The sequence below is a fragment of the Heptranchias perlo genome, chromosome 4 (assembly GCF_035084215.1).
Source record: "Heptranchias perlo isolate sHepPer1 chromosome 4, sHepPer1.hap1, whole genome shotgun sequence".
Taxonomy (NCBI): Eukaryota; Metazoa; Chordata; class Chondrichthyes; order Hexanchiformes; family Hexanchidae; genus Heptranchias; species Heptranchias perlo.
This window is the reverse complement of record NC_090328.1, coordinates 104,226,924-104,249,650: the sequence shown is the minus strand read 5'-3', so window position 1 is coordinate 104,249,650 and position 22,727 is coordinate 104,226,924. Positions and strand designations below refer to the sequence as shown.

Sequence of the window (22,727 nt, the reverse complement as noted above, 5' to 3'; positions counted from 1 at the left end):
CTTTTCAATTTTTATATATGGAGACTGTACATTTTGAAGGCAGAAAATTGCTTGATACCAAACTTCACAGCAAGATATTGCACATTCTGATTGTACAGAGGTCAGAGTACAAATTTGAAATTGGGACAAAGCAAGTGACGGCAGGGATTGTCAACACGCTGCTCCCCTCGCCTGAGGTAGATCATATGAAGCAATTCCCTCTCCTTCTGTACATGTGCCAGGAGTTACAGACCATACGTTGGGTGTGTTTACATTAATGGACATTGATCAGATGGGCCCACGCTGACAATGTATATCACTAGCACAGGTTCGAAATAAAGTATGTTCAATCTCCACTCTATATCCACCGCTCAAAGTGAAAGAAAAAAAAAACAATTGTATTCTCACCTTCTTTTGACCTTATCTGTCCCTCACACTACCTCATATATCACACAAGTCCTTCATATCTGTCATCTCTCCTACCTGTCCCTTTCATTAATCTCTCTTGCATGTTCCTGACATTCTTTCTACTACTCATTATACCACAATTCTTTCCTACACCCCAAATGGTTCCTCTGTTGTCTTCACCATCTATTTTCCCTTCTTTCCTTTCTTCATGATCTTTTATTAAGGGTTACGGTTCATCATTTAAACATCTGCCTCGATATTGAGGGTGTTTAATGCACTGTTGCAGGACTGTGTCGCCCAACATTAGGCTACTACCCACCTTCCACCCTCAGCACGCAGCACGAGTTACATCTTGCATGGATTTGTTAAGAGAAGGTCGTGTCTGAATAAAATAAAAACAGGAAATGCTGGAGAAGCTCAGCAAGTCAGGCAGCGTCTATGGGGAAAGAAACAGAGTTAACGTTTCAGGGCGAAGACCTTTCCTCAGAACTGAAACATTAACTCTGTTTCTTTCTCCACAGATGTTGCCTGACTTGCTGAGCTTCTCCAGCATTTTCTGTTTTTATTTCAGATTTCCAGCTTCCACAATATTTTGCTTTTGATGTCGTGTCTGACTAACTTGATTGAATTTTTTGAGGGGGTAACCAGGAGGGTTGATGAGGGTAGCGCGTTTGATGTAGTCTACATGGATTTTTTGACAAGGTGCCACATGGTAGACTGGTCAGAAAAGTAAAAGCCCATGGGATCCAAGGAAAAGTGGCAAGCTGGATCCAAAATTGGCTCAGTGGCAGGAAGCAAAGGGTGTTTTTGTGACTGGAAGGTTGTTTTCAGTGGGGTTCCGCAGGGCTCAGTACTAGGTTCCTTGCTTTTTGTGGTATATATCAATGACTTAGACCTAAATGTAGGGGACATGATTAAGAAATTTGTCGATGATACAAAAATTGGCCGTGTGGTTGATAGTGAGGAAGAAAGCTGTAGGCTGCAGGAAGATAGCAATGGACTGGTCAGGTGGGCAGAAAAGTGGCAAATGGAATTCAATCTGGAGAAGTGTGAGGTAATGTATTTGGGGAGGAGAAACAAGGCAAGGGAATACACAATAAATGGGAGGATACTGAGAAGTGTAGAGGAACAGAGGGACCTTGGAGTGCATGTCCACAGATCTCTGAAGGCAGCAGGACAGGTAGATAAGGTGGTTAAGAAGGCATATGGGATACTTTCCTTTATTAGCCGAGGCATAGAATATAAGAGCAGGGAGGTCATGCTAGAACTGTATAAAACACTAGTTAGGCCACAGCTTCAGTACTGCGTACAGTTCTGGTCACTACATTACAGGAAAGATGTGATTGCACTAGAGAGGGTACAGAGGAGATTTACAAGGATGTTGCCAGGACTAGAGAATTTTAGCTATGACGAAAGATTGGATAGGCTGGGATTGTTTTCTTTGGAACAGAGGAGGCTGAGGGGAGATTTAATTGAGGTGTAAAAAATTATGACGGGCCTAGATAGAGTGGATAGGAAGGTCCTATTTTCCTTAGCAGAGAGGTCAATAACCAGGATTTAAAGTAATTGGTAGAAGGATTAGACAGGAGTTGAGGAGACATTTTTTCACCCAGAGGGTGGTGGGGATCTGGAACTCACTGAATGAAAGTACTTGGATATGCACTTGAAGTGCCGTAAACTACAGGGCTACAGACCAAGAGTTGGAAAGTGGAATTAGGCTGGATGGCTCTTTTTCAGCCGGCATGGAGACGATGGGCCAAATGGTCTCCTTCTGTGCCGTAAATTTCTATGATTCTATCTCTGGGTGGGTTGGTGTCATCCACACTCAGGAATCGGTGCCACCTGCATCTGTTTTCTTCAAGGAGAGTTTGGAGGTCTGAGTCAGTGAAGTTTTGAGTTCTTTGCTTGTTTGCTGCCATGCCCTTCTGCCCTCTCAGTCCAGGCAGTCACTGCGGTTATAATTCTGTACAAGTATAATAAAAATATTGCTAAAACATGCTGTGAAGATCTTAGAGAGTGAAGTGTAAAGGCCAGTCAATAATCCTTTCTTACCTGTTTGTTTCCCCCTCCCCCAGTTTGCTGCTGAAGATTGTAGGCTGAACTGTCTTTTTAAAGACCCCACAAGAAGTTTCCAGATAGTTCACCTGCTTACATCCATTTTACACGGGTTTTAGACCAATCATTGTGCCAATGGGAACACAAATGAGCAGGCCCGGGAAACTCACATGTAATTTATGGGAACATTTGGAACAGGTGTAGGCCATTCAGCCCCTCGGGCCTGCTCCGCCATTCAATTGGATCATGACTGATCCCTACCTCAATTCCATTTACCAGCCTTCCCTCCATATTCCTTGCTATCCTAACCTAAGAAAAATCTAGCAATCTCAGTCTTAAAAACTCCAATGGTACTAGCAATTCCCTCTGCAAGCCTCCAGTGGGCGCAATTTTTTTTTGAGGGCGACAGTTGTGTAACTCATTTCCAGGAAATTCTGGGCCAACCACCTCAGTCAACAGATTTGGGAAGAAAACTATGCAAGTATTACACCAAATTGTTTTGAGATTTTTTTTTGTCCAATTAATTTAATCAACTTTCTCCATCAATGGCCCGTTTAAATCCTTACGTCCGACACCATTTTATGGCTAAGAGAATGGACGAGGCAGAAGCTTTGAAGCTGCTGCAAAGACTGCTCTTGAACAAACACAATGGTGATAGGGTTGCCAACCCTCCAGGATTGCCCCGGATTCTCCAGGAATTGAAGATTAATCTCCTGGGCATTAAAAAAAAATGTTTTGGAGATAGGGAAAAAAGCTGTTTTACTGGGCGAGGCAGTTGGAGGTGGGTGGTCATGTGATGAAACCTCCAGCAATACATCCAACCAGAGTTGGCGAACCTGAATGGTGGCTAAGATGATCTGAAATCTGACTTTTCTTTCTTCCGCATGCATTAGTACTTGACCTCCACTTGACGCCTTTCCTGGTGACACAGGCAAGATTCTAAACTTCCTGTGTGGGGAAGCCCAGCCATAAATCCTGGGATCCCAGTGCACTGAATCACCACAGCATCTTTCAATTCTTAGGATGGTTTTTCCAAACCAATTTACTATTGTACACTGGGTCGCGCAGCAGGTTAAAACACTGGCCTTTCGTCTCTAGGCCTTAGGTTCAAATTGAGAACTGATTAATGCATCGAGAGGGGTCGACTTTGACTTTTGACCGGCCACCTGTTCTGGTGGCGAAGAGGTGGCCGTGACTTCGAGGCCCCGGCCTCACTTGAGTTTGACAGGTGAGCTGCAGTCGTCAAACGGGCGTCCCGATGCAGCTCGCCGCCCTTCGGCCTCGGGAATGTCGTCTGGCTGGTGCTCACAGGTAGGTCCTCGGAGAGGGGGGTGAAAGAGTGAACACGATGCCAAGGCCGGGTCGACAGCAGCCCACAGTATTTATGTGAAGCCAGGAGGAAACACTCCTGCTCCTTCCGGCTCTACAAAAAAAATCAATTTTTCTGCCTGTTTTCTGATCGGAAACCCAGCTCAAGTGGGCGGAGCGTTCACATCACAAGCTTCCTGTTAGAAGTCTGACTGTTGGGTGACGACAGGATCAGGCATGGCAGTGAGGCACCCTCATGGGTGAATACCCATCCGAATTTCACTGTCAAAGCTCACGTGAATAATGGCCTTTTTTTTTATTCGTTCACGGGATGTGGGCATCGCTGGCAAGGCCGGCATTTATTGCCCATCCCTAATTGCCCTCGAGAAGGTGGTGGTGAGCTGCCTTCTTGAACCGCTGCAGTCCGTGTGGTGACGGTTCTCCCATAGTGCTGTTAGGAAGGGAGTTCCAGGATTTTGACCCAGCGACAATGAAGGAACGGCGATATATTTCCAAGTCGGGATGGTGTGTGACTTGGAGGGGAACGTGCAGGTGGTGTTGTTCCCATGCGCCTGCTGCCCTTGTCCTTCTAGGTGGTAGAGGTCGCGGGTTTGGGAGGTGCTGTCGAAGAAGCCTTGGCGAGTTGCTGCAGTGCATCCTGTGGATGGTGCACACTGCAGCCACAGTGCGCCGGTGGTGAAGGGAGTGAATGTTTAGGGTGGTGGATGGGGTACCAATCAAGCGGGCTGCTTTATCTTGGATGGTGTCGAGCTTCTTGAGTGTTGTTGGAGCTGCACTCATCCAGGCAAGTGGAAAGTATTCCATCACACTCCTGACTTGTGCCTTGTAGATGGTGGAAAGGCTTTGGGGAGTCAGGAGGTGAGTCACTCGCCGCAGAATACCCAGCCTCTGACCTGCTCTTGTAGCCACAGTATTTATATGGCTGGTCCAGTTAAGTTTCTGGTCAATGGTGACCCCCAGGATGTTGATGGTGGGGGATTCGGCGATGGTAATGCCGTTGAATGTCAAGGGGAGGTGGTTAGACTCTCTCTTGTTGGAGATGGTCATTGCCTGGCACTTGTCTGGCGCGAATGTTACTTGCCACTTATCAGCCCAAGCCTGGATGTTGTCCAGGTCTTGCTGCATGCAGGCTCGGACTGCTTCATTATCAGCAATGGACCAAACAGTGACCACCACCCTGGGACTATACCTCAGCAAGGAGTCAATGTGCTGTAAAATGGCAGGTAACGTTCGTTCCACGTAGGTGCCAGGTAATGACCATCTCAAACAGGAGAAAGCCCAGCCATCTTCCCCTGAACTTCAACAGCACCAATGCTGCTGATTCCCCCACCAGCAACATCTTGGGGATTACCATTGACCAGCCGTATCCACACCGTGGCTACAGGAGCGGGAAAAGGCCGCTACTTTGTGATGAGTGGCTCATCTCATGACCCCTCAAAGCCTCTCCACCATCCACAAGGCTTGTCAGGAGTGTGATGGAATACTCACAACTCTCCTGGGTGAATGCAACCAAACAATATCCAAGAAGCTCGATACCATCCTGGGCAAAGCAGTTTGCTTGATCGGTGCCCCTGCCATTGAACTCAACAACCAGCCCCTCCACCATCAGTACTCTGAGCTGCAGTATGTACTATCTAGTCAATGCACTACAGCAACTCACCGAGATTACTTCAACAGTAGCACCTTCCATTGCGAGCCCTACCACTCGGAAGGACAAGAACAGCAATGTTGTGGGATGGGATTTTCTTTTCTGCACTGCACCCAGGCAATACTGAACTCCCAGGCAATAAAAATGTAAATCTGACCCAATGGGGGAAAAATTCGATAAGGGTCGTTTTTGGGCTGGGGTAGTGCAATGCGCTAGTACCCCACGCCCGATGGACCCTACCCAGGCAGCACGTGAACTTCGTGCTGCCTGCTAATTATCATGATATCTCCGTGCAGCCAGCGCAACCCGCGCTGCTGAGAGGCTGCATGGAGAATGAGGAAGTTAAAAATGGGCCGTGCACAGCGCATGTCATCAGCGGCCTGCACCTCTTAAACATGCAAGTGCACATTTCAAATGGCAGGTACACGGCTTACTTGGAGGAGGGAAAGATGGCTACAAGAATAGCAGGACCGGCACGAGAAAGGACTCCACGCTTCTCCAATGATGCTCTGGACGCCCTTGTGGAAGGGGTGGACGAAAGGAGGACCAACATCTACCCGCAGGATCTCCGGAGACCCTACAGACTGCAGTTCCGCAGGCATTGGCAGGCTATGGCGCAGGAAGTAAATGCCAGGGACCTTGCACCACCCACGTGGGTACAGTGCCGAAAGAAGTTCAATGATTTGACACGAGTGGTCAAGGTGAGTGAATGCAAGTGTCAAGTGGCACATCCTACCAACTGCACCACTGCTCCACGCATCACACTCCCTGTCACCCACCCACCAACAAACACTGCACATCCATACACAATGCTGCACTCGGCATGCTGCATCTCACCCGCACGTAGTACCACACTTGCAGGCCACACAACCACCACTCACAAGTCACACACACTGGCAGCTATTTGACCATGACAAGCACATCACCCACACACCTTGCAGGATACTCACTGACACACTCTCCTCTGTCTTGCAGGAGAAGGTGGCGCATAACAGCCGGCAGCAGGAGGGACCTGTTTACAAATCCTCACCCCCCTAGAGGAGACAGTGCTCAGGATCATTGGGTGGGCCGTCGCTGCAGCCGTCACAACATGCTGCGCTGGGGGTCCCGATGAAGGGGGTCTCTGCATATCTAAAGCTCCTTCTCCTTTTCAACATCTCCCTCCTCCCATAATCTTTCAGTTTCACGTGCTGCACATACTGTCAGCACAAACCTCTTACTTGCTCCTCTCCCCGCTCCACAATTCAATCTGTTTCCCTTTCTCATTGTAGATACCCACGAACACGCGGCTGCACCGTCCGAGGGGAGGAGGAGGAGGAGGAGGAGGATACTGAAGCTCAGAGACTGACACTGCGCGTCCTTTAGAGATTAGGTTAGAGGAGGGATCTGCTCGTGGTGAGACACCGAGCACAAGTGCACAGGAGCTGGGGCGGGGGGAACGAATACCACAGGTGCCAGCTCACCGGAGGGTGAGGTCGCTCACTAGTTCTGCTGCAGAGGAGTCAGATGAGGACTTCGATGGACTAGACTACAGAAGACGGCTGATGGGCGTACACCACCAAATGCTTGGGGCACTGGAAAGCCTGCCAGAAAGCCTGCGCACAATGAGAAGGGGCATGGAGGAGTCCAGCTCCAACTTGGCACAGGGCTTTGCGCAGAGCTTGGAGCCCGTCCTTTCCAAAATGGAACGGGTGGTCACCTCCATCAGCACACCTGTGGAACCCAGCATGATACAGCGTCTGATGACTGATGTCACAGCATCCATTGCAGCACAAACATCTGCCATCCAAGGTCTGGCTGCTGCATTTGCAGCTCAGACTGCTGCCTTGGAAGCTCAGACTGCTGCTATCGTGGGTCTGGGGACCACTGTGGAACGGGGCTTCCAGGGCGTCTCAGCACTCCAGCAATCCGTTCTCCAGCCCATCACCAGGATTGCTGAGGCACCGCCCCGGGAGAGTGGCAGTGGTGCCATGGCAGTCGGACCTGTTATCCTCTCTCGGGACAACAACCTTCCTGCTCCCATCCCTGACACTCCGCCAATACCCCTGTTGTTGCCTATCGGCCAGCCAGGCCAAACTGCTGCAGCCCATGCTGAGATGGTGCAGTCTGAAGCCGGGCACTCCCGGCCCAGAGCTGCTCGAGGTCGTCCTCCAAGGCTAGTGCATGCTCCTCCATTGAAGGCCAGCAGCCTCCCACCACCCATGCTCCAGCCACTGGAAAAGCACCTCGTAGGAGCACTAGGATAGGTAAAGGCACACAAACAAAAGGCACTAAGGGAATGCACAATGGTGAATAGTTCTGTTATGTTTGCATAATTTCATTTATTCATCGATAAATGAGACTTTGATTTTGCATTTGGTGGTGGTTTTCATTTATGCAATGAGCTGAGAGGGACATCAATGTGTTATCAGATGGAGGGTGATTTGATTGTCTTGTGTGAGTGGAAAGGTGGGGAGTGTAGGACTGTTGGTGAGTTGGGGGATGTAGTTCAAATTATTGATAGCGGGCACAGATCAGGCGAGCACGCACAGCCCTTGAAGACAAGGCGTGTGGTTCCTGTTGCACCCTTGCGTCTTCCTCCACTTCCTCTTCCGGCTCCACCACCTGCTCCTCCTCCTCAGCCTCTTCCTCCTCCACCTCCTCCTCCTCAGCCTCCTCCTCCTCCATCTCTGGCTCAGAGTCTTCTCCAATCATTGGTGGCAAAATCTGGTCCCTCATGATGGTGAGTTTGTGCAGCATGCAGCAGACCACCACAAATCTGCCCACCCGCTCAGGGGAGTACTGCAGGGCTCCTCCAGACCGGTCCTGGCAGTGGACGCGTTGTTTGATGAGGCCTATGGTGTGCTCCATGATGTTGCATGTAGCAGCATGGTTCTCATTATAGGCCTGCTGCGCACGTGTGCGTGGGTTCCTGACTGGTGTCATGAGCCACGGTGTGAGGGGATAGCCCTTGTCGCCCAGTAGCCAGCCTTTGACTTGCCAAGTCGGGTGAAAGATAGCTGGCATGTTGGACTGCCGCATGACAAAGGCATTGTGACTGCTCCCAGGGTAATGGGCATCGACCTCCATGATTCGATGCATGTGGTCACATACCAGCTGCACGTTGAGGGAGTGGAAGCTCTTTCGGTTGACGAAGACGGCTAAGTGGATGTGCGGGGCACGCAGGGCAATATGCATACAGTCAATGGCACCCTGCACCATGGGGAAGCCAGCAATGCGAGCGAACCTCCATGCTCACTCATTCTGCTTGTCTCTGTGGAGAACCTGTTCCTCATCTGGTGCAGTGCGTCTGTGACCACCCTTATGCAGCAGTGCACTGCATACTGTGAGATGTTGCACATGTCACCAGCAGACGCCTGAAGTGATCCTGAGCTGTAGAAATTCAGCGCAACAGTGACCTTCACAGCCCCAGGCAATGCTGTCCTCGCCCTGCTCTGAGGCTGCAGTTGTGGCCGCACCAGTTGACAGATCTCGGTCACGGCTTCCTTGGTAAACTTCAGGCATCGGATGTAATCCTCCTCGGTCATGTTGAGGTAAGAGAATTGGTCCCGGAAGGCCCTCATTGGGTAAGGCCTCCTGCTCAGTGCCCTGCGCCTCCTCGTCCTCTGTCTCCTCGCAGCTTAACCTGCTATTCGTGGCCTCTCTGTATACTCCCAGTCATGCTCAATGCCCAGCGGGAGCCCTAGCAGACTGCCCATGTTTGGCAGGAATGTTGTTCAACCACGGTTGTAACTTTCCGACCCATAAGGCAGTACCTGCCAAAGCACTCTCAAAAGTAGTATAGGAACTCTCAATAAGAATAGGGAGCTTCAAAAAACACTTCCTACTCCTCCAGCAGCCAGAAGCAATAATCCAGCAACTAACTTGCAACACCTGCATGGCCCCTTTAAATAGCGCTGGCGGAGGGTCCTTCAGGCACTGTAAGACATGTTCAGATGGTCGGGGATACGACTGTACGTTGAGTTGAGTGTTAAGGTCCAAAATGGTGTCTATCACTTTAAATCAGTGTTACACACTGATTGCATGCATTTTCTCCCTACTTTACATGCTTCCAGCATTTGGTATTTGCGCCTGCACTAACTCCTATACCAAGATGGCGTCCGGTGCACGTCACGCTGGAAATGTGCGTGTGCATCCAAGACGCCATCTTGGATGTCAGCGACGCCGTGTAGCGCTGAAACAATGGGCGCTACACGGCCCAATTTAGCGCTCAATATCTTTAGCCATGTGGATTTTTTTCTTAATGGAACTGGGATGAGTCATTAAACCAAGGCCCCCGTCTGCCCTCTCAGGTGGACGTAAAAGATCCCATGGCACTATTTGAAGAAGAGCTGGGAGTTCTCCCTGTTGTTCTGGCCAATATTTATCCCTCATCCAATATCTCTAAAATAAACAGATTATCTGGTCGTTATCATATTGTTGTTTGTGGAGCCTTGCTGTGCACAAATTGGCTGCCGCGTTTCCTACATTACAACAGTGACCACACTTCAAAAGTACTTAGTTGGCTGTAAAGCACTTTGGGACGTCCTGAGATAGTGAAAGGCACTGTATAAATGAGGGGGTGGTGGAGGCAGATTCAATCATGGCCTTCAAAAGGGAACTGGATAAGTACTTTAAAGTAAAAAATTTGCAGGGCTACGGGGATAGGGCCGCCGTGGACTAGATGGGATGAATGGTCTCCTTCTATGATTCTATGATCTAAATGCCAGTTCTTTCTTTTTTTATCTTGGATTATCTTGGCCAGTGGCTGGGATATTGTAACACATTCGTTGTGCCCACGTTCACACCTGGCACAATACCACACAGACCCGGCCTTCAGGTATGAAATTCTCTCTTCATAAAAGGCCTGTCTGTTTTCAGGCACTGGTATTCAATGAAATCAACAATGTAAGAAGGGGAATCACTTCAGCTATTCCTTGTCGAGGATTCTTTATGATGGCTTGCTTCGCTTGGCAAGCTGAAAAGGACATGTACATTATCGTGTTGATAATGAAAATTATAGTTATTTGCAGGAAAATACACAGGGGAGATTGAATTCCTAGTCAGACCTCTAGCGATTTGTCCTCCTGCATATTGGCCCTAAGCCCTGGTAACACAATCACTGCGAGTTAGCAGCAATAGAGCTGTGCAAAATAGAATCAACACCTTTTTACAGGGGCATTACCAGAGTAATAGAAAGCGTTGCTTGGCACTCCATTACTTAGGCACTGGGTCACATATCCATGTCTCCAGATGGCTCTTAGAGCAATTCCTTTTAAGTGACATTCAATATCTTCAAGCCCAGATAAAAAAAAAATCCTGCCACCCCTCAGATTACTGAGTAAGGAGTTTTCACAGGCTAAAATGAAGCAGCAAAGGAGCTCCTTGCAGTTGCAGAAGCTGTCTTTGGCTCACAGTGAAATGGAGTTTCGAAGCATTTCCTGAGGTATCTATTGCATGGCCAGTAAATGGATACCGGCCTTTATCACTATTGGCATCTAAAGCAGGTGAGACATGGCATACTCAGAGCTCTGTCATTTTCTCAGTGTATGACTAATGCACTGGTTTGTATTACAGACCTACATCACCCATCCATCATCCTGGCAGCTGATTGCTATAGAGAGACAACACAGATTTAAGACAGCGCCGCTGGGTTTCCCATCAGTCAGACGTAATTACATTGTTGTTCATGAATATTTGGTCCATGAAGAGACATGCATCATGTTTATTGAAATGAGTGTAAATAAATAGGCAGCAAACCCGTGCTTTACAGCTGTTATCCAGGGTCATTGACCAACGCAAGTGGAAGGAGCCAGGCCATGCAACGTCTTCCATTAATGGCGTGCAAGTCACTTAAACCTGGATTTTAACCCAGCCGGACCTGCACGAATGGGTGGATAAAATGGCGGTCAGGGTGCCTTGCCACCCACCGGTAGACGGAGCCATCCCAGCCAGGGGGCACCTACTCAAAATGCTGAACTCGCTGCCCAATGAAATCATTGGCATCGCAAAACAATTTTAACTGCAAAGATGGTGATGCCCTACATGGTGCCGAACCCACCAGTAATTGTTGGTGACAATCAGAAGAGACCCAGATATTACATAGAATTTTACAGCACAGAAACAGGCCATTCGGCCCAACTGGTCTGTGCTGGTTTTTATGCTCCACATGAGCCTTCTCCCATGCTACCTAATCTAACCCTATCTGCATAACCTTCTATTCCTTTCTCCCTCATGTACTTATCTAGCTTCCCTTAAATGCATCTATTCTATTCACCTCAACTACTCCATGTGGTAGCAAGTTTCACATTGTAACCACTCTCTAGATAACTAAGTTTCTCCTGAATTCTTTATTGGATTTATTGGTGACTATCGTATATTTATGGCTCCTAGTTTTGGACTACACCCTCCCCCCTCCAAGAAGAAACATCTTTTCTACGTTTACCCTATCAATGCCCTTTCATAATTTTAAAGACCTCTATTAGGTCACCACTCAGGCTTCTCTTTTCTAGAGAAAAGAGTCCCAGCCTGTTCAGGCTTTCCTGATAGTTACAACCTCTCAGTTCTGGTATCATCCTTGTAAATCTTTCTTGCGCCTTCTCTAGTGCCTCTATATCCTTTTTATAATATGGAGACCATAACTGTACACAGTACTCTAAGTGTGGTCTAACCAATGTTCTATACAAGTTTAACATAATTTCCCTGCTTTCAATTCCTATTCCTCCAGAATTGAACCCCAATGCTTTGTTTGCAGTTTTTATGGCCTTGTTAACTTGCGTTGCTACTTTTAATGATTTGTGTATCTGTACCCCTAGATCCCTCTGCTCCTCTACCCCATTTAGACTCTTATTTTCCAAGGATTATGTGGTCTCCTTATTTCTCCTACCAAAATGCACCACCTCACACTCTCTATTTTAAATTCATTCGCTATTTACACGCCCATTCTGCAAGTTTATTAATATCTTCTTATAGTTTATCAGTGTCTTCCTCAGTATTAACTATAACCCTCAATTTGGTGTCATCCACAAATTTTGAAATTGTACTTTTGATTCCCGAGTCCAACTCATTTATGTAAATAGTGAACAGCAATGGCCCCTGCACCGATCCCCATGGAACATCACTTCCCACCATCCACCAGTCTGAGTAACTACCTTTAATCCCTACTCTATGCTTTCTGTTTTGTAGCCAGCTTGCTATCCATTCTGCTACTTGTGCCCTGACTCCACATGCTCTGACCTCAGTCATGAGTCTACTATGTGGTATCTTATTGAAGGCCTTTTGAAAATTACATCTACTACATTACATCTACTTGTCGACTCTTTCTGTTACTTCTTCAAAGAATTCAATAAGGTTGGTCAAGCATGACCTTCCCTTTTGAAATCCTTGCTGCCTATTCTTGATTATATTTGTGGTTTTTAAATGTATTTCTGATATATCTTTGAGTAAAGATTCCATTATCTTTCCTACATTTCCAATATTAAGCTAACTGGTCTACAGTTCTCTGGACTTGTTCTATCTCCTTTTTTAAATATATTTTATATATTAGCTGCTCCTCTGGCATTACACCGTTTTCTAACGAAATTTTATAAATATATAATAGTGCCTCTACTATCTCTTCCCTAGCTTCTTTTGTATGCGCAGATGTAATCCATCCAGACCAGGGGTTTTATCCTCTCTAAGTTTAACTAGTTTATCGATTATCTCCCCCCTCTCTATCTTAAATGTCAGTATCTTTTTTGATCTCTTCTTCTAATGGCATATTCCTCCTCGTTAGTCTCCCTGGTAAATACTGAGGTAAAGTAATTATTCAATATTTCTGCCATTTCGCAGTCATTACCTGTGAGTTTATCTTGTGCCTCCCTTAGTGGCCCTATCCCTATCCTGATTTTCCTTTTGTTATTTATATGTGTGTAGAATACTTTACTATTTCTTTTTATGTTGCTTGATAATTTAGCTTTGTAGTTTCTCCTTGCTTTCCTAATTGATTTTTTGACTTCTTTCCTAACCTCTTTGTATTCCTCTCCTTTATTGTCTATATACTTAGTGTATGCCTTTTTCTTTAGTTTCAGTTTTGCCCTTATCTCTTTATTCACCCTTGATGTTTTGTTATTGGCTAGTCTGTTCATGCTGTTTAGCTAAATATATTTCTCCTGAACACAATTGATCACCTTTCCAAACATTTCCCACTGCTGTTCTACCTCCTTGTTAGTATTTTTTCCTGTTTACCTTCCCTAGTTCCATTCTCATTCCCTCAAAATTAGCTTTTTTCCAATCTATTACTTTGGTCTTTGCTTTACATATGTCTTTCGCAACCATTATTTTAAACCTTTTTATGTTATGATCGCTATTGCCTAGATGTTCCCATACGCTTACTTCTCTTATCTGCTCTGGTTCAATTCTCATTACTAGATCCAGCAGTGATATTTCTCTTGTTGGGCTTCTTATGGGTAAAAAAGGAGTCCTGCACATATTGTAAAAATTCCATTCCCTTTTCCCCTTTCCCTCCCCCTTCTTGACAGTTTGTTTGGAGGTATTTGAAATCTCCCATGATTATTATTCTATGTCTTTTATTCATTTCAAAAATTTGTTTATATGTTTCTTCCTTCACTTCCCTTCCACTATTAGATGGTCAGTAGAATACACCAATAGCATGCTTGATCCCTTCTTATCCTGATATTTTGGCAGCCATTTAAATTTAACACTGGCTGGCTATGTTGCCCAAGGCTCGGGAAACCCGACAGCTAAAGGGAGGTGGGAGCAGCCAGATTCAGCAGGTAAGTGCTTTTTATGGCACTATTTGCGAGTCAGGAGGACCAGGCATGATTCCCCTGGTCCCTCAGGCAAATCTTCTGTCATGATCAACCACCCCCCTCAAAAGCCACGATGTTTCTTGGTTCCCCCCTCCCTCCTGATTGCTGGTCTGACCCCCCCCCCCCCACCAACAACCCGTGATGTCTCCCGGTTCCCCCTCTCTCCTGATTGCCGGTCCGACTCCCCCCATCAACTGGCGATGTTTCTCAGTTCCCCTTCCGCCTCGCTCCAGAAACTTAAGCACATAATCTAGGCTGACACTCCAGTGCAGTACTGAAGGAATGCTGCACCATCGAAGGTGGCGTCTTTCCGATGAGATGTTAAACCGAGGCCCCGTCCGCCCTCTCAGGTGGATGCAAAAGATCCCATAGCACTATTTTGAAGAAGAGCGGCGGAGTTCTCCTAGTATCCTGGCCAGCTTTTAGCCCTCAACCAACATCACCAAAACAGATTATCTGGTCATTTGTTGCATTGTTGTTTTTGGGATCTTGCTGTGCACAAACCGGCTGCCGCGTTTCCTACATTACAACAGTGACTACACTTCAAAAGTACTTAATTGGCTATAAAGGGCTTTGGGACATCCTGAGGTCACGAAAGGCGTTATATAAATGCAAGTCTTTCTTTCTTTCTTTGCAACCCCTGATTTTATTTTAGTATCAGCCTTGTCTCAGTGGTAGCACTCAGAACTCTGAATCAGAAGGTTGTAGGTTCAAGCCCAGCTCCAGAGAGTTCAGAACATAATTTGGGTTGACACATCACTGCGATACTGAGGAAGTGCTACACTATCGGAGGTGCCGTCTTTCGGATGAGATGTTAAGCCTCTTTTGTCTCTCTCGAGTGGATATAGAGATCCTATGGCACTATTCGAAGAAAAGCAGAGTACTCCTGGTGTCCTGGCCAATATTTATCCCTCAACCAACACTACTAAAACAGATTTTCTAGTCATCTTTCTCATTTCTATGGAGAACGGGGGGCTGAGGGGGGGGGAATGACACGCATAAAGCATAGGTCTAAATCTTTGAGTGAGGTCTCCATTCATTGTTATTTATACTGCATTACTTAGCGACAGTCTGATGTGAAGACACCACTTCCAGTGGAGTCTCATTTTACTGTCTCTAATCAATATATCATTACTTAGAGGGTTGTCGATGAAGACTAAGTGTTGGACATAGCAAGAAAATTAAAAGACAATGTTCAGTTTGTCAGCAAGTTAAAGTCTTACTGGATGCAGAACAGATCTCTAAACCCATTAAAAACTGTAAGATTGGCACATGTTTTAATCCCTACAGTACTGATCTCAACAGCTAGTTATTTTCTAATAAAAGCTACACATGTTGAGTAAGAGCAACTTCACCTATTCTAAGGGACGTGGTTAAGAGTCAGTAAAATTTTTAGTCATGATCCATAAGCTTCACTAGACAAATACTTCTCCGACAATCAGGTAATTACCACTTGACTGTCGTCTAGGCAACAGGTTTTTTTTGTGCTTATAGATTTTGAATTTTTGCTAAACCTACTTTTGATGCCACGGTTCATAGGAACATAGGAACAGGAGTAGGCCATTCAGCCCCTCGTGCCTGCTCCGCCATTTGATAAGATCATGGCTGATCTGTGATCTAACTCCATATACCTGCCTTTGGCCCATATCCCTTAATACTTTTGGTTGCAAAAAAGCTATCTATCTCAGATTTAAATTTAGCAATTGAGCTAAATTTATGGGATCCAATATGGTTCCATCCATATACAGAAGTTGCTCACTAGTCCTCCATCACTATGTCTGAAATGCTTACAGCATGACTTATGAAAAGCAATGTATGCCCACAGAGGGGACTTTGTGTCTTTGTGGGCGTGCTGTGCTGTTTTTTCCAGAGAAAAGCCAGTCCCATCCTGACACAGCCTGAACTGGACAAGGTTCAGGTGTTCAGACATTCGATCCACTTCAGGTTTCATACCGAACAGATTGGGGTCCACCCATTTTGCTAGGTTCCATGTGATATCAATCAGCACCAAAATGGCTGCTGGACATATACACCAGTTGGTTGCACTATCACACTGATTAAAGCAGAAAGAATGCATAGTTCAATGGCTATTGCCAATTTATTGGCTGAATGAGCTTTAAGAGAAGAACCATAAAAGGTTTAATTACAAGAACAGACTCTCCTGGATCAAGTTAATGGCCATTTAAAACCATTTAATGGTACAGAAGCATGTTTAGGAACAGAAAAATGTGATTAGGCCCACAGGACGATTCTTACCCATCTTTCACCATTTCCCTCAATTCTGTCTCCTGAAACAGATTTAATTACCCTTCTATTTTGTTCTGCGTCTTCCTTCCACATCTGAATGCACTGACCTCTGGGTTATGGTTCAACGTTAATGCCCCCGCTCTGGTACCTCATCCAAGTGGCCATTCTTCATTTGTGAGCCTTGTCAGCGAGTGTCATCAGTCTACTCGAGCGGTAGTGGGGGCATCACCACTGAGGCTGATATTCCTTGCCCGATGTTCATACATACACTTGAGGCCATTGGCCTAGAGCCTTGTCAGAGTTCAAGTAACCAGCGATCAAACCTGGGGCCTTCCTGATCTGTACGGCTCAACTTCAGATGAGGAAGTACAATTGTCCACTAATTCAGTTATCAGAGAACCTTTACAATCTCTCTTTCCCCTTGTGATTGATCTGTGTGATCCTAAATGCATCTGTCGATTAGTAAGTTGATCTAATAAGAGAATTTGAATTGCTATTTCATACAGTGGTGTGAAAATTTATTCACACAACAAAATATATATGCATGGCCTTATTATCATGCTTTTGAACCTTGTATGGTCTGTTTATTGGGAATACAGTCATGGCCAACTTCACCCAAGATCTCAAATTGAAACGGTGCGAAAAAGATGGTAGAATTCAGATGTGGATTTTTTTCCTTACAACTATCACTTTGGTAGTCTTTTTCCCCAACATATTTCAGCCTGGGTACAGACAGGATTATAGTGCACACTGCAGTACTGAGAGAGGGCAGAACTGGTTCCCCCTTCAGTGGAGTCAATTATTGGGCTAGCTCATAGACTTGTCTGAACCACAGGAAGATTTCTCACCTAAAAACCAAAGTCAGTTTCAATATTCCTCGTCCCCACCCCCACCAATCGCAAGAGAGTGTTCAGCATATCCCTCCCCCACTGTCAGTCTGAGCCAATGAGACAGCTCCACTGGGGCCCAGGGTAGCAAAACCTTGCTTTACTTGGAACCTATTTAAAATAGCACTTTATTTTGTGGGGAAGAGGAGAGAGGAGGGGGAGGGGGTGAGGGTGAGGGTGAGGGTGAGGGTGCGGGGATGGGGTGGAGTGGACTGCTCTGGTAGTGTACACCCAAGTCTGCATTGCCAGGAGTAGCATATCTAATTTTGCTGGAGCAAAATGACATTTTATTTTTACATTTTTAAGCATGTGATTGCTTACACTTGCTAACATAATGCTAACCCGGACAGTAAATAAAACAAATAAAAACAGAAAATGCTGGAAATTCCTGACAAAGGTCATCTCCACAGATTCCGCCTCACTTACTGAGCATTTCCAGCATTTTCTGGTTTTATTTCATATTTCCAGCATCCGCAGTAATTTTGCTTTTGATTTAATAAATAAAGCAATTTGATTCAGTAGTTCCCAAAACTTTTACTTTAAACAAAATGGCTCCAGGAAAAACAATTCTCATTTCTGATACTGGTTAGGCTGAAAAATATTGTCCCTCCTTCACTTGTTTGTCCCTCCCTTTCCTCCTTCATTTCTATTCTCTCTCATCTTACTCTCTTACTCACACACCTCCATCCCTTCTGCTCTCTCACTCTTCCGTCCCTTCGGTCTTTCTCCCTCCTTTTTCTCTTCTCTCTCTCACTCTTGCTTACCTCCCGCCTCTCTTTCACTCCTTTTTCACAGCCATCCCTCCTGTCTCTCTTACTCCTCCTTTTCTTTCTCGCATTCCTCATTCCTTCTGTCTCTTATCTTCTTCCCTTCGATTATCTGTGACAACCGACATGGAAAGCTCACATAAAATGGACAAACCGCTAAGTTACTCTTAAAAGTGCTGTCATCCAAGTGAAAAGACTTGTAAACAGAAGAGTGCAAATATATGATCGACACTCCAATGTGATTGTGCCTCGAATTGTACTCATAACCCACTTTGTAGTTGCTCACACTGAAGCAGATATTATGGCATCTACTGAAGCACAGATTTTCCCAGTGACCAGTCATCAGTTCTGGTCAAAGTCACTGACAACATTCTCTGTGACTGTGATGTATAATACCTCCTCATCATCCTTGACCTCTCTGAGCTTTTGACAGTCGACCCCACCATCCTCCACTCCGTTACAGTCTACCTCTGTGGCTCTGCCTTCAAATGGCTCCATCCCGACCTGTCACAATGTAGCTGCACCATCTCCATGATGACTCTGCTGCCACAGCTACCTCCGGTGTGGCCCAAAGTTCTATTCTTGAACCCCTCCTATAGCTCTTCTGTAGCTTGGCTACACTTTCCATAAGCGTGAGTTCAACTTCCATTGAGAAGTAAGCCACAAACTCGGTCAAAAATTTTTGTATATAAGCGGTTCCTTTGTTTCAAGAGAAGAGTTAATAGGATTTCTGCAAATGTAATATAGAGCAGAGAGAAAGCTGTTATGGGTCTAATCCCATTATAGAAGGTCATGTAAGCCTGATCACACAATAGAAACACCGTGTATGGTCCATCAGCAAAACATACAGATAAGCTGAATAGGACTAGTTAGTCGGTATCTTGGGAGGACAGACGGCCATCATTGACCCAGCTGAGATGTCCCAGGTTGGGAGTATGTGATACTTGTAACTTGTAATGGAATAGGTAATATAGCATTATGATCAACCTGTAACTGTAACACTCTGCTAAGCTTTTGTGGACTTTGGACTAATAAATTTATGCCTTAAACTGTACTGTGCCTGTGAAATGCTTGCCTAAACCGGAGTAGAATCATCCTGGTCAACAGCTTCCATAGATACACCAACAATACCCATCTTTACCTCTCTGTCACCATCCCTGTCATTGTGTGTCCACAGCTGGTCTGACATCAAGTCATGGATGAGCCAGAATTTTATGTAATTCAACGCTGGCAAGACCAAACCCATCCTGTTTGTCCCCTGCCAGAAACTCCATGCAGTAGCTCATCTTCCTCCCTGGATGCTCGGTGAAGATCAACCCAAGATCACAGTGTCAGTGCCCTGCTTGATCCTGAGCTGAGCTTCAAACTCCACACCAGGTCCATCACCAAAACTGCCTATTTCCATCTCTGAAATATTGCCTATGTCTGTCTCCACCTCACTGCCACTGCTGCTGAAACCCTCATCCACACTTTTGTCACCTTCAGACTCAACCTTTCCAACTTTCCAATTCCTGTTGCCTACCCAAACTCCACCGTAACAAACTCCCAATTTATCCGAAGCTCCACGGTCTGCATCGTATCACATTTGAAGTCCCACTCACCTGTCATCACTGTCCTCACTCACCTCCCCCAGTACCTTACTTAAAATACCCACCATACTAATCCTTCTGTTGCCTCGCTCTACCCAGCCTCCGCAGCCTCATCAGCCATGTGTTCCTGCTCGCACTCTCTGCTCTTCCAACTCTGGTTTGCCCAGCATTCCTTCCTCCAATGGTACTTCAAACAATGGTCTATGGGGCCCGAGCTCAGGGGCACAACGCCAAATATGGGCCTCCCAATAAAACTCACCATAAGGGCCGTACTCACTGTTCCACTGGTTACTCTCCCAATGGCCAGTCCTCCACCGCTGTTCTTGCTGCTCCTCTGGGCACTCTCCCACTGAACAGTCTCTCACTGGACATTCTATCACTAGACACCCCCTCACTGGACACGCTCTCACTGGACACTCACTGGACATTCCCTCACTGGACACTCAAACTGGACACTCTTCCACTGGACATTCTCTCACTGGACACTCAAATTGGACACTCTCTCACTGGACACACTCTTACTGGACAGTCCCCCACTGGACACCCACACTGGACACTCTCGCACTGGACACTCTCACTGGACACATTCTCACTGGATGTTCCCCCACTGGACACTCTCACTGGACACACTCTCACTCGACACTCCCCCACTGGACACTCTCTCACCGGACACACTCTCGCTGGACACTCTCCCACTGGCCGCTCTTAAACTGGGCACTCTCCCAATGACCATGCCCCCATCAGCCATACCCGCTGCTCCACTGACCACTCCCTCACTGGACCATCTCCCACTGGCCATACACACTGCTCCACTGGCCACTCTCTCATTGGACACTCTCACTAGGCATTCTATCACTGAACACTCTCCCACTGGACACTCCCCCGCTGGACATTCTGAAACTGGACACTCTCCCACTGGAGGGTCTCTTACTGACCGTATTCGCTGACCCCCTGGTCGATTTTGGTGCTTCTCTCCCTTTTGGTCTTGGCTGAAACCCACTGCTGCTCTTCCTAGGATGCTGTTCCCACTGAGACCCACTGCTGATCCCGGGACCGACTGTCCCTCCTTCTCACTGCAGCATTTACCAGCTTGAATTTCACAACCCTTGAGGCTTGGAGGTTGTTCTCTGAGCTGCTATTGGTGGATGGACTAACATTAACAGGGAATAAAAGCAGAAAATGCTGGAAACGCTCAGCAGGTCAGGCAGCACCTGCAGAGAGAGAAACAGAACTAATGGGCATGATTTTAGCCCGGAAAAACGGGTGAGTTGGGGGCGGGGGGAACAGTAACAATTGCAAAATTCTAAAACCCGCCCCCAACTCACCTTTAACCTGCCCATTTCTGGTTTTCATGGGGACGGGATGAGGGGCGGGCAATGAACCCACTCTCAGGAAGCAGGTTGGGCATTTAAAGCTTTTAAAGAGGCTGTGGGCCTCCAGTTTCAAAGCTTTTTTGATTTTAGCCCCTGGGGGGCCAAGATTCCTGGGCTTTCTCCTTCACACCACGTCAGAAGAGGCGAGAAGGCCAAAACTGCAGGTTAGTACCTTTATAGCACAGCTTGTGGGCCCAGAGGAGCAGGATTGCTTCCCTCAGGCCCAACAAGCCTACCTGCAGCGACCGCCCCCATGTTCTCTGACCGCCCCACTATCTCCAACCCCCCTACGATCTCTGACCCCGCAATGACCCCTGAACCCCCCCAATGACTGACCACCCCCACCGTTGACTGACCCCCCGGTGGTCCCGACCCCATGGCTGAACCCCGGGTGACCTCCTGCCCCCCCCCGGTAACCCCCGAACACCCCAATGCCCCCCCCCCACATCTAAGACTTACCTGTACACGTCCTCTTCTTCTCCTCCCATCCAATTGAGAGTCAGCCTGTCAATCAGGCTGGCCTGTCGGGCAGGAAACCGGCAAAAAAAAACGACGTCCTTACGTCAAAATTGTAAGGACGCCCGGGAAACCCGTACTTCCGGCTCTGGACTAAAATCATGCCCAATGTTTCAGGTTGATGACCTTTCATCAGAACTGGCATCCACAGTATTTTGATTTTGTAACGTTAACAGAATTGCTTTGCTGCAGCATTAACAGTTTGTTTGCTGTAGCATTACTGCTATGTACTGCTAACTAAACGACATTAAGGGAGATGATCTAAATGGACAATACTAAAACAGAGGGAACTAACTCAGGCTTACATCTCACACCAGAGTTTTGCCAGATGCTGGGAAGGAAATTGGGATCACTTAAACATTGTTGCCGGTGTTTATTTTATTTTAAAATAAACGGGTTAATGCCTGCATTAAAATAGCAGAGGAATTTTCACATGTACACATTAAGCAATTGCCCACTAATATCGCCAGTGGAAATGTCTAAACTGCAATGAGCCACTTCCTCCTTTAGGTTTACAGAGAAATTAATTATGAACCTTTTTTTTTAATAAAAGACATCAAAACGATTGAGAAACCTCCTCACCCTGACCCACAAAATTTGATTCACATCAGCAAGTCATTAGGAGGTGGAGTAATATACATTGAAGGTGCTGAAGATAAGACAGCCCTGTGAATGGATCAAAGTAGCACTAAAGCACTAGGCACTTAAATAAAACCTCTGCTTCCTCCTGAGCAATGCTCTCCACACATGTGCTGCTGCCAATGAGAAAGCATGGAATGTAAACCCGTATCTGTCATAAATCTGACACTACAAAGGCATTAGAAATGGTTTTGGTATTCTATATTCTCTGTTCATTCCCAGTTACTGGGCCTCGAATCCCTGTTTTTCTTTCAATAGCAATATGAAAGAGGCTGCCCCATCTTGAAGACAGCTCTCATACATTTGCAGCTGTGATAATGATTTTGGTGCTCAGTGAACAATTTTGTGTTTTCTGTTTATTATTTTAAAACAAAAATATCCCAGTAAAGTTATCGTAATGGCAAATCCAAGCGACATGGGAACTTGCGCTGCATTCGATGGAGTGGCTCTATATTAGAAGACTGCAACATCACCTGCACCCCAGTGTCGAACAGTTGTGAT

The 22,727-nt window shown here is 46.4% G+C and overlaps 1 long non-coding RNA gene across 1 annotated transcript in view; it reads right to left on the bottom strand.

Moving 5' to 3' along the window:
- LOC137320578 (uncharacterized) overlaps positions 1 to 21,557 on the bottom strand; it is a 42,982-nt gene extending 21,425 nt beyond the window's left edge. Inside the window, exons 1-2 of the long non-coding RNA XR_010962590.1 lie at positions 21,531 to 21,557; positions 18,107 to 18,221 (exon numbers count right to left, since the gene is read on the bottom strand). This is a non-coding gene — a long non-coding RNA (uncharacterized lncRNA). The remainder of the gene's footprint in view (positions 1 to 18,106; positions 18,222 to 21,530) is intronic.
- Between the last annotated feature and the right edge of the window lie 1,170 nt (positions 21,558 to 22,727).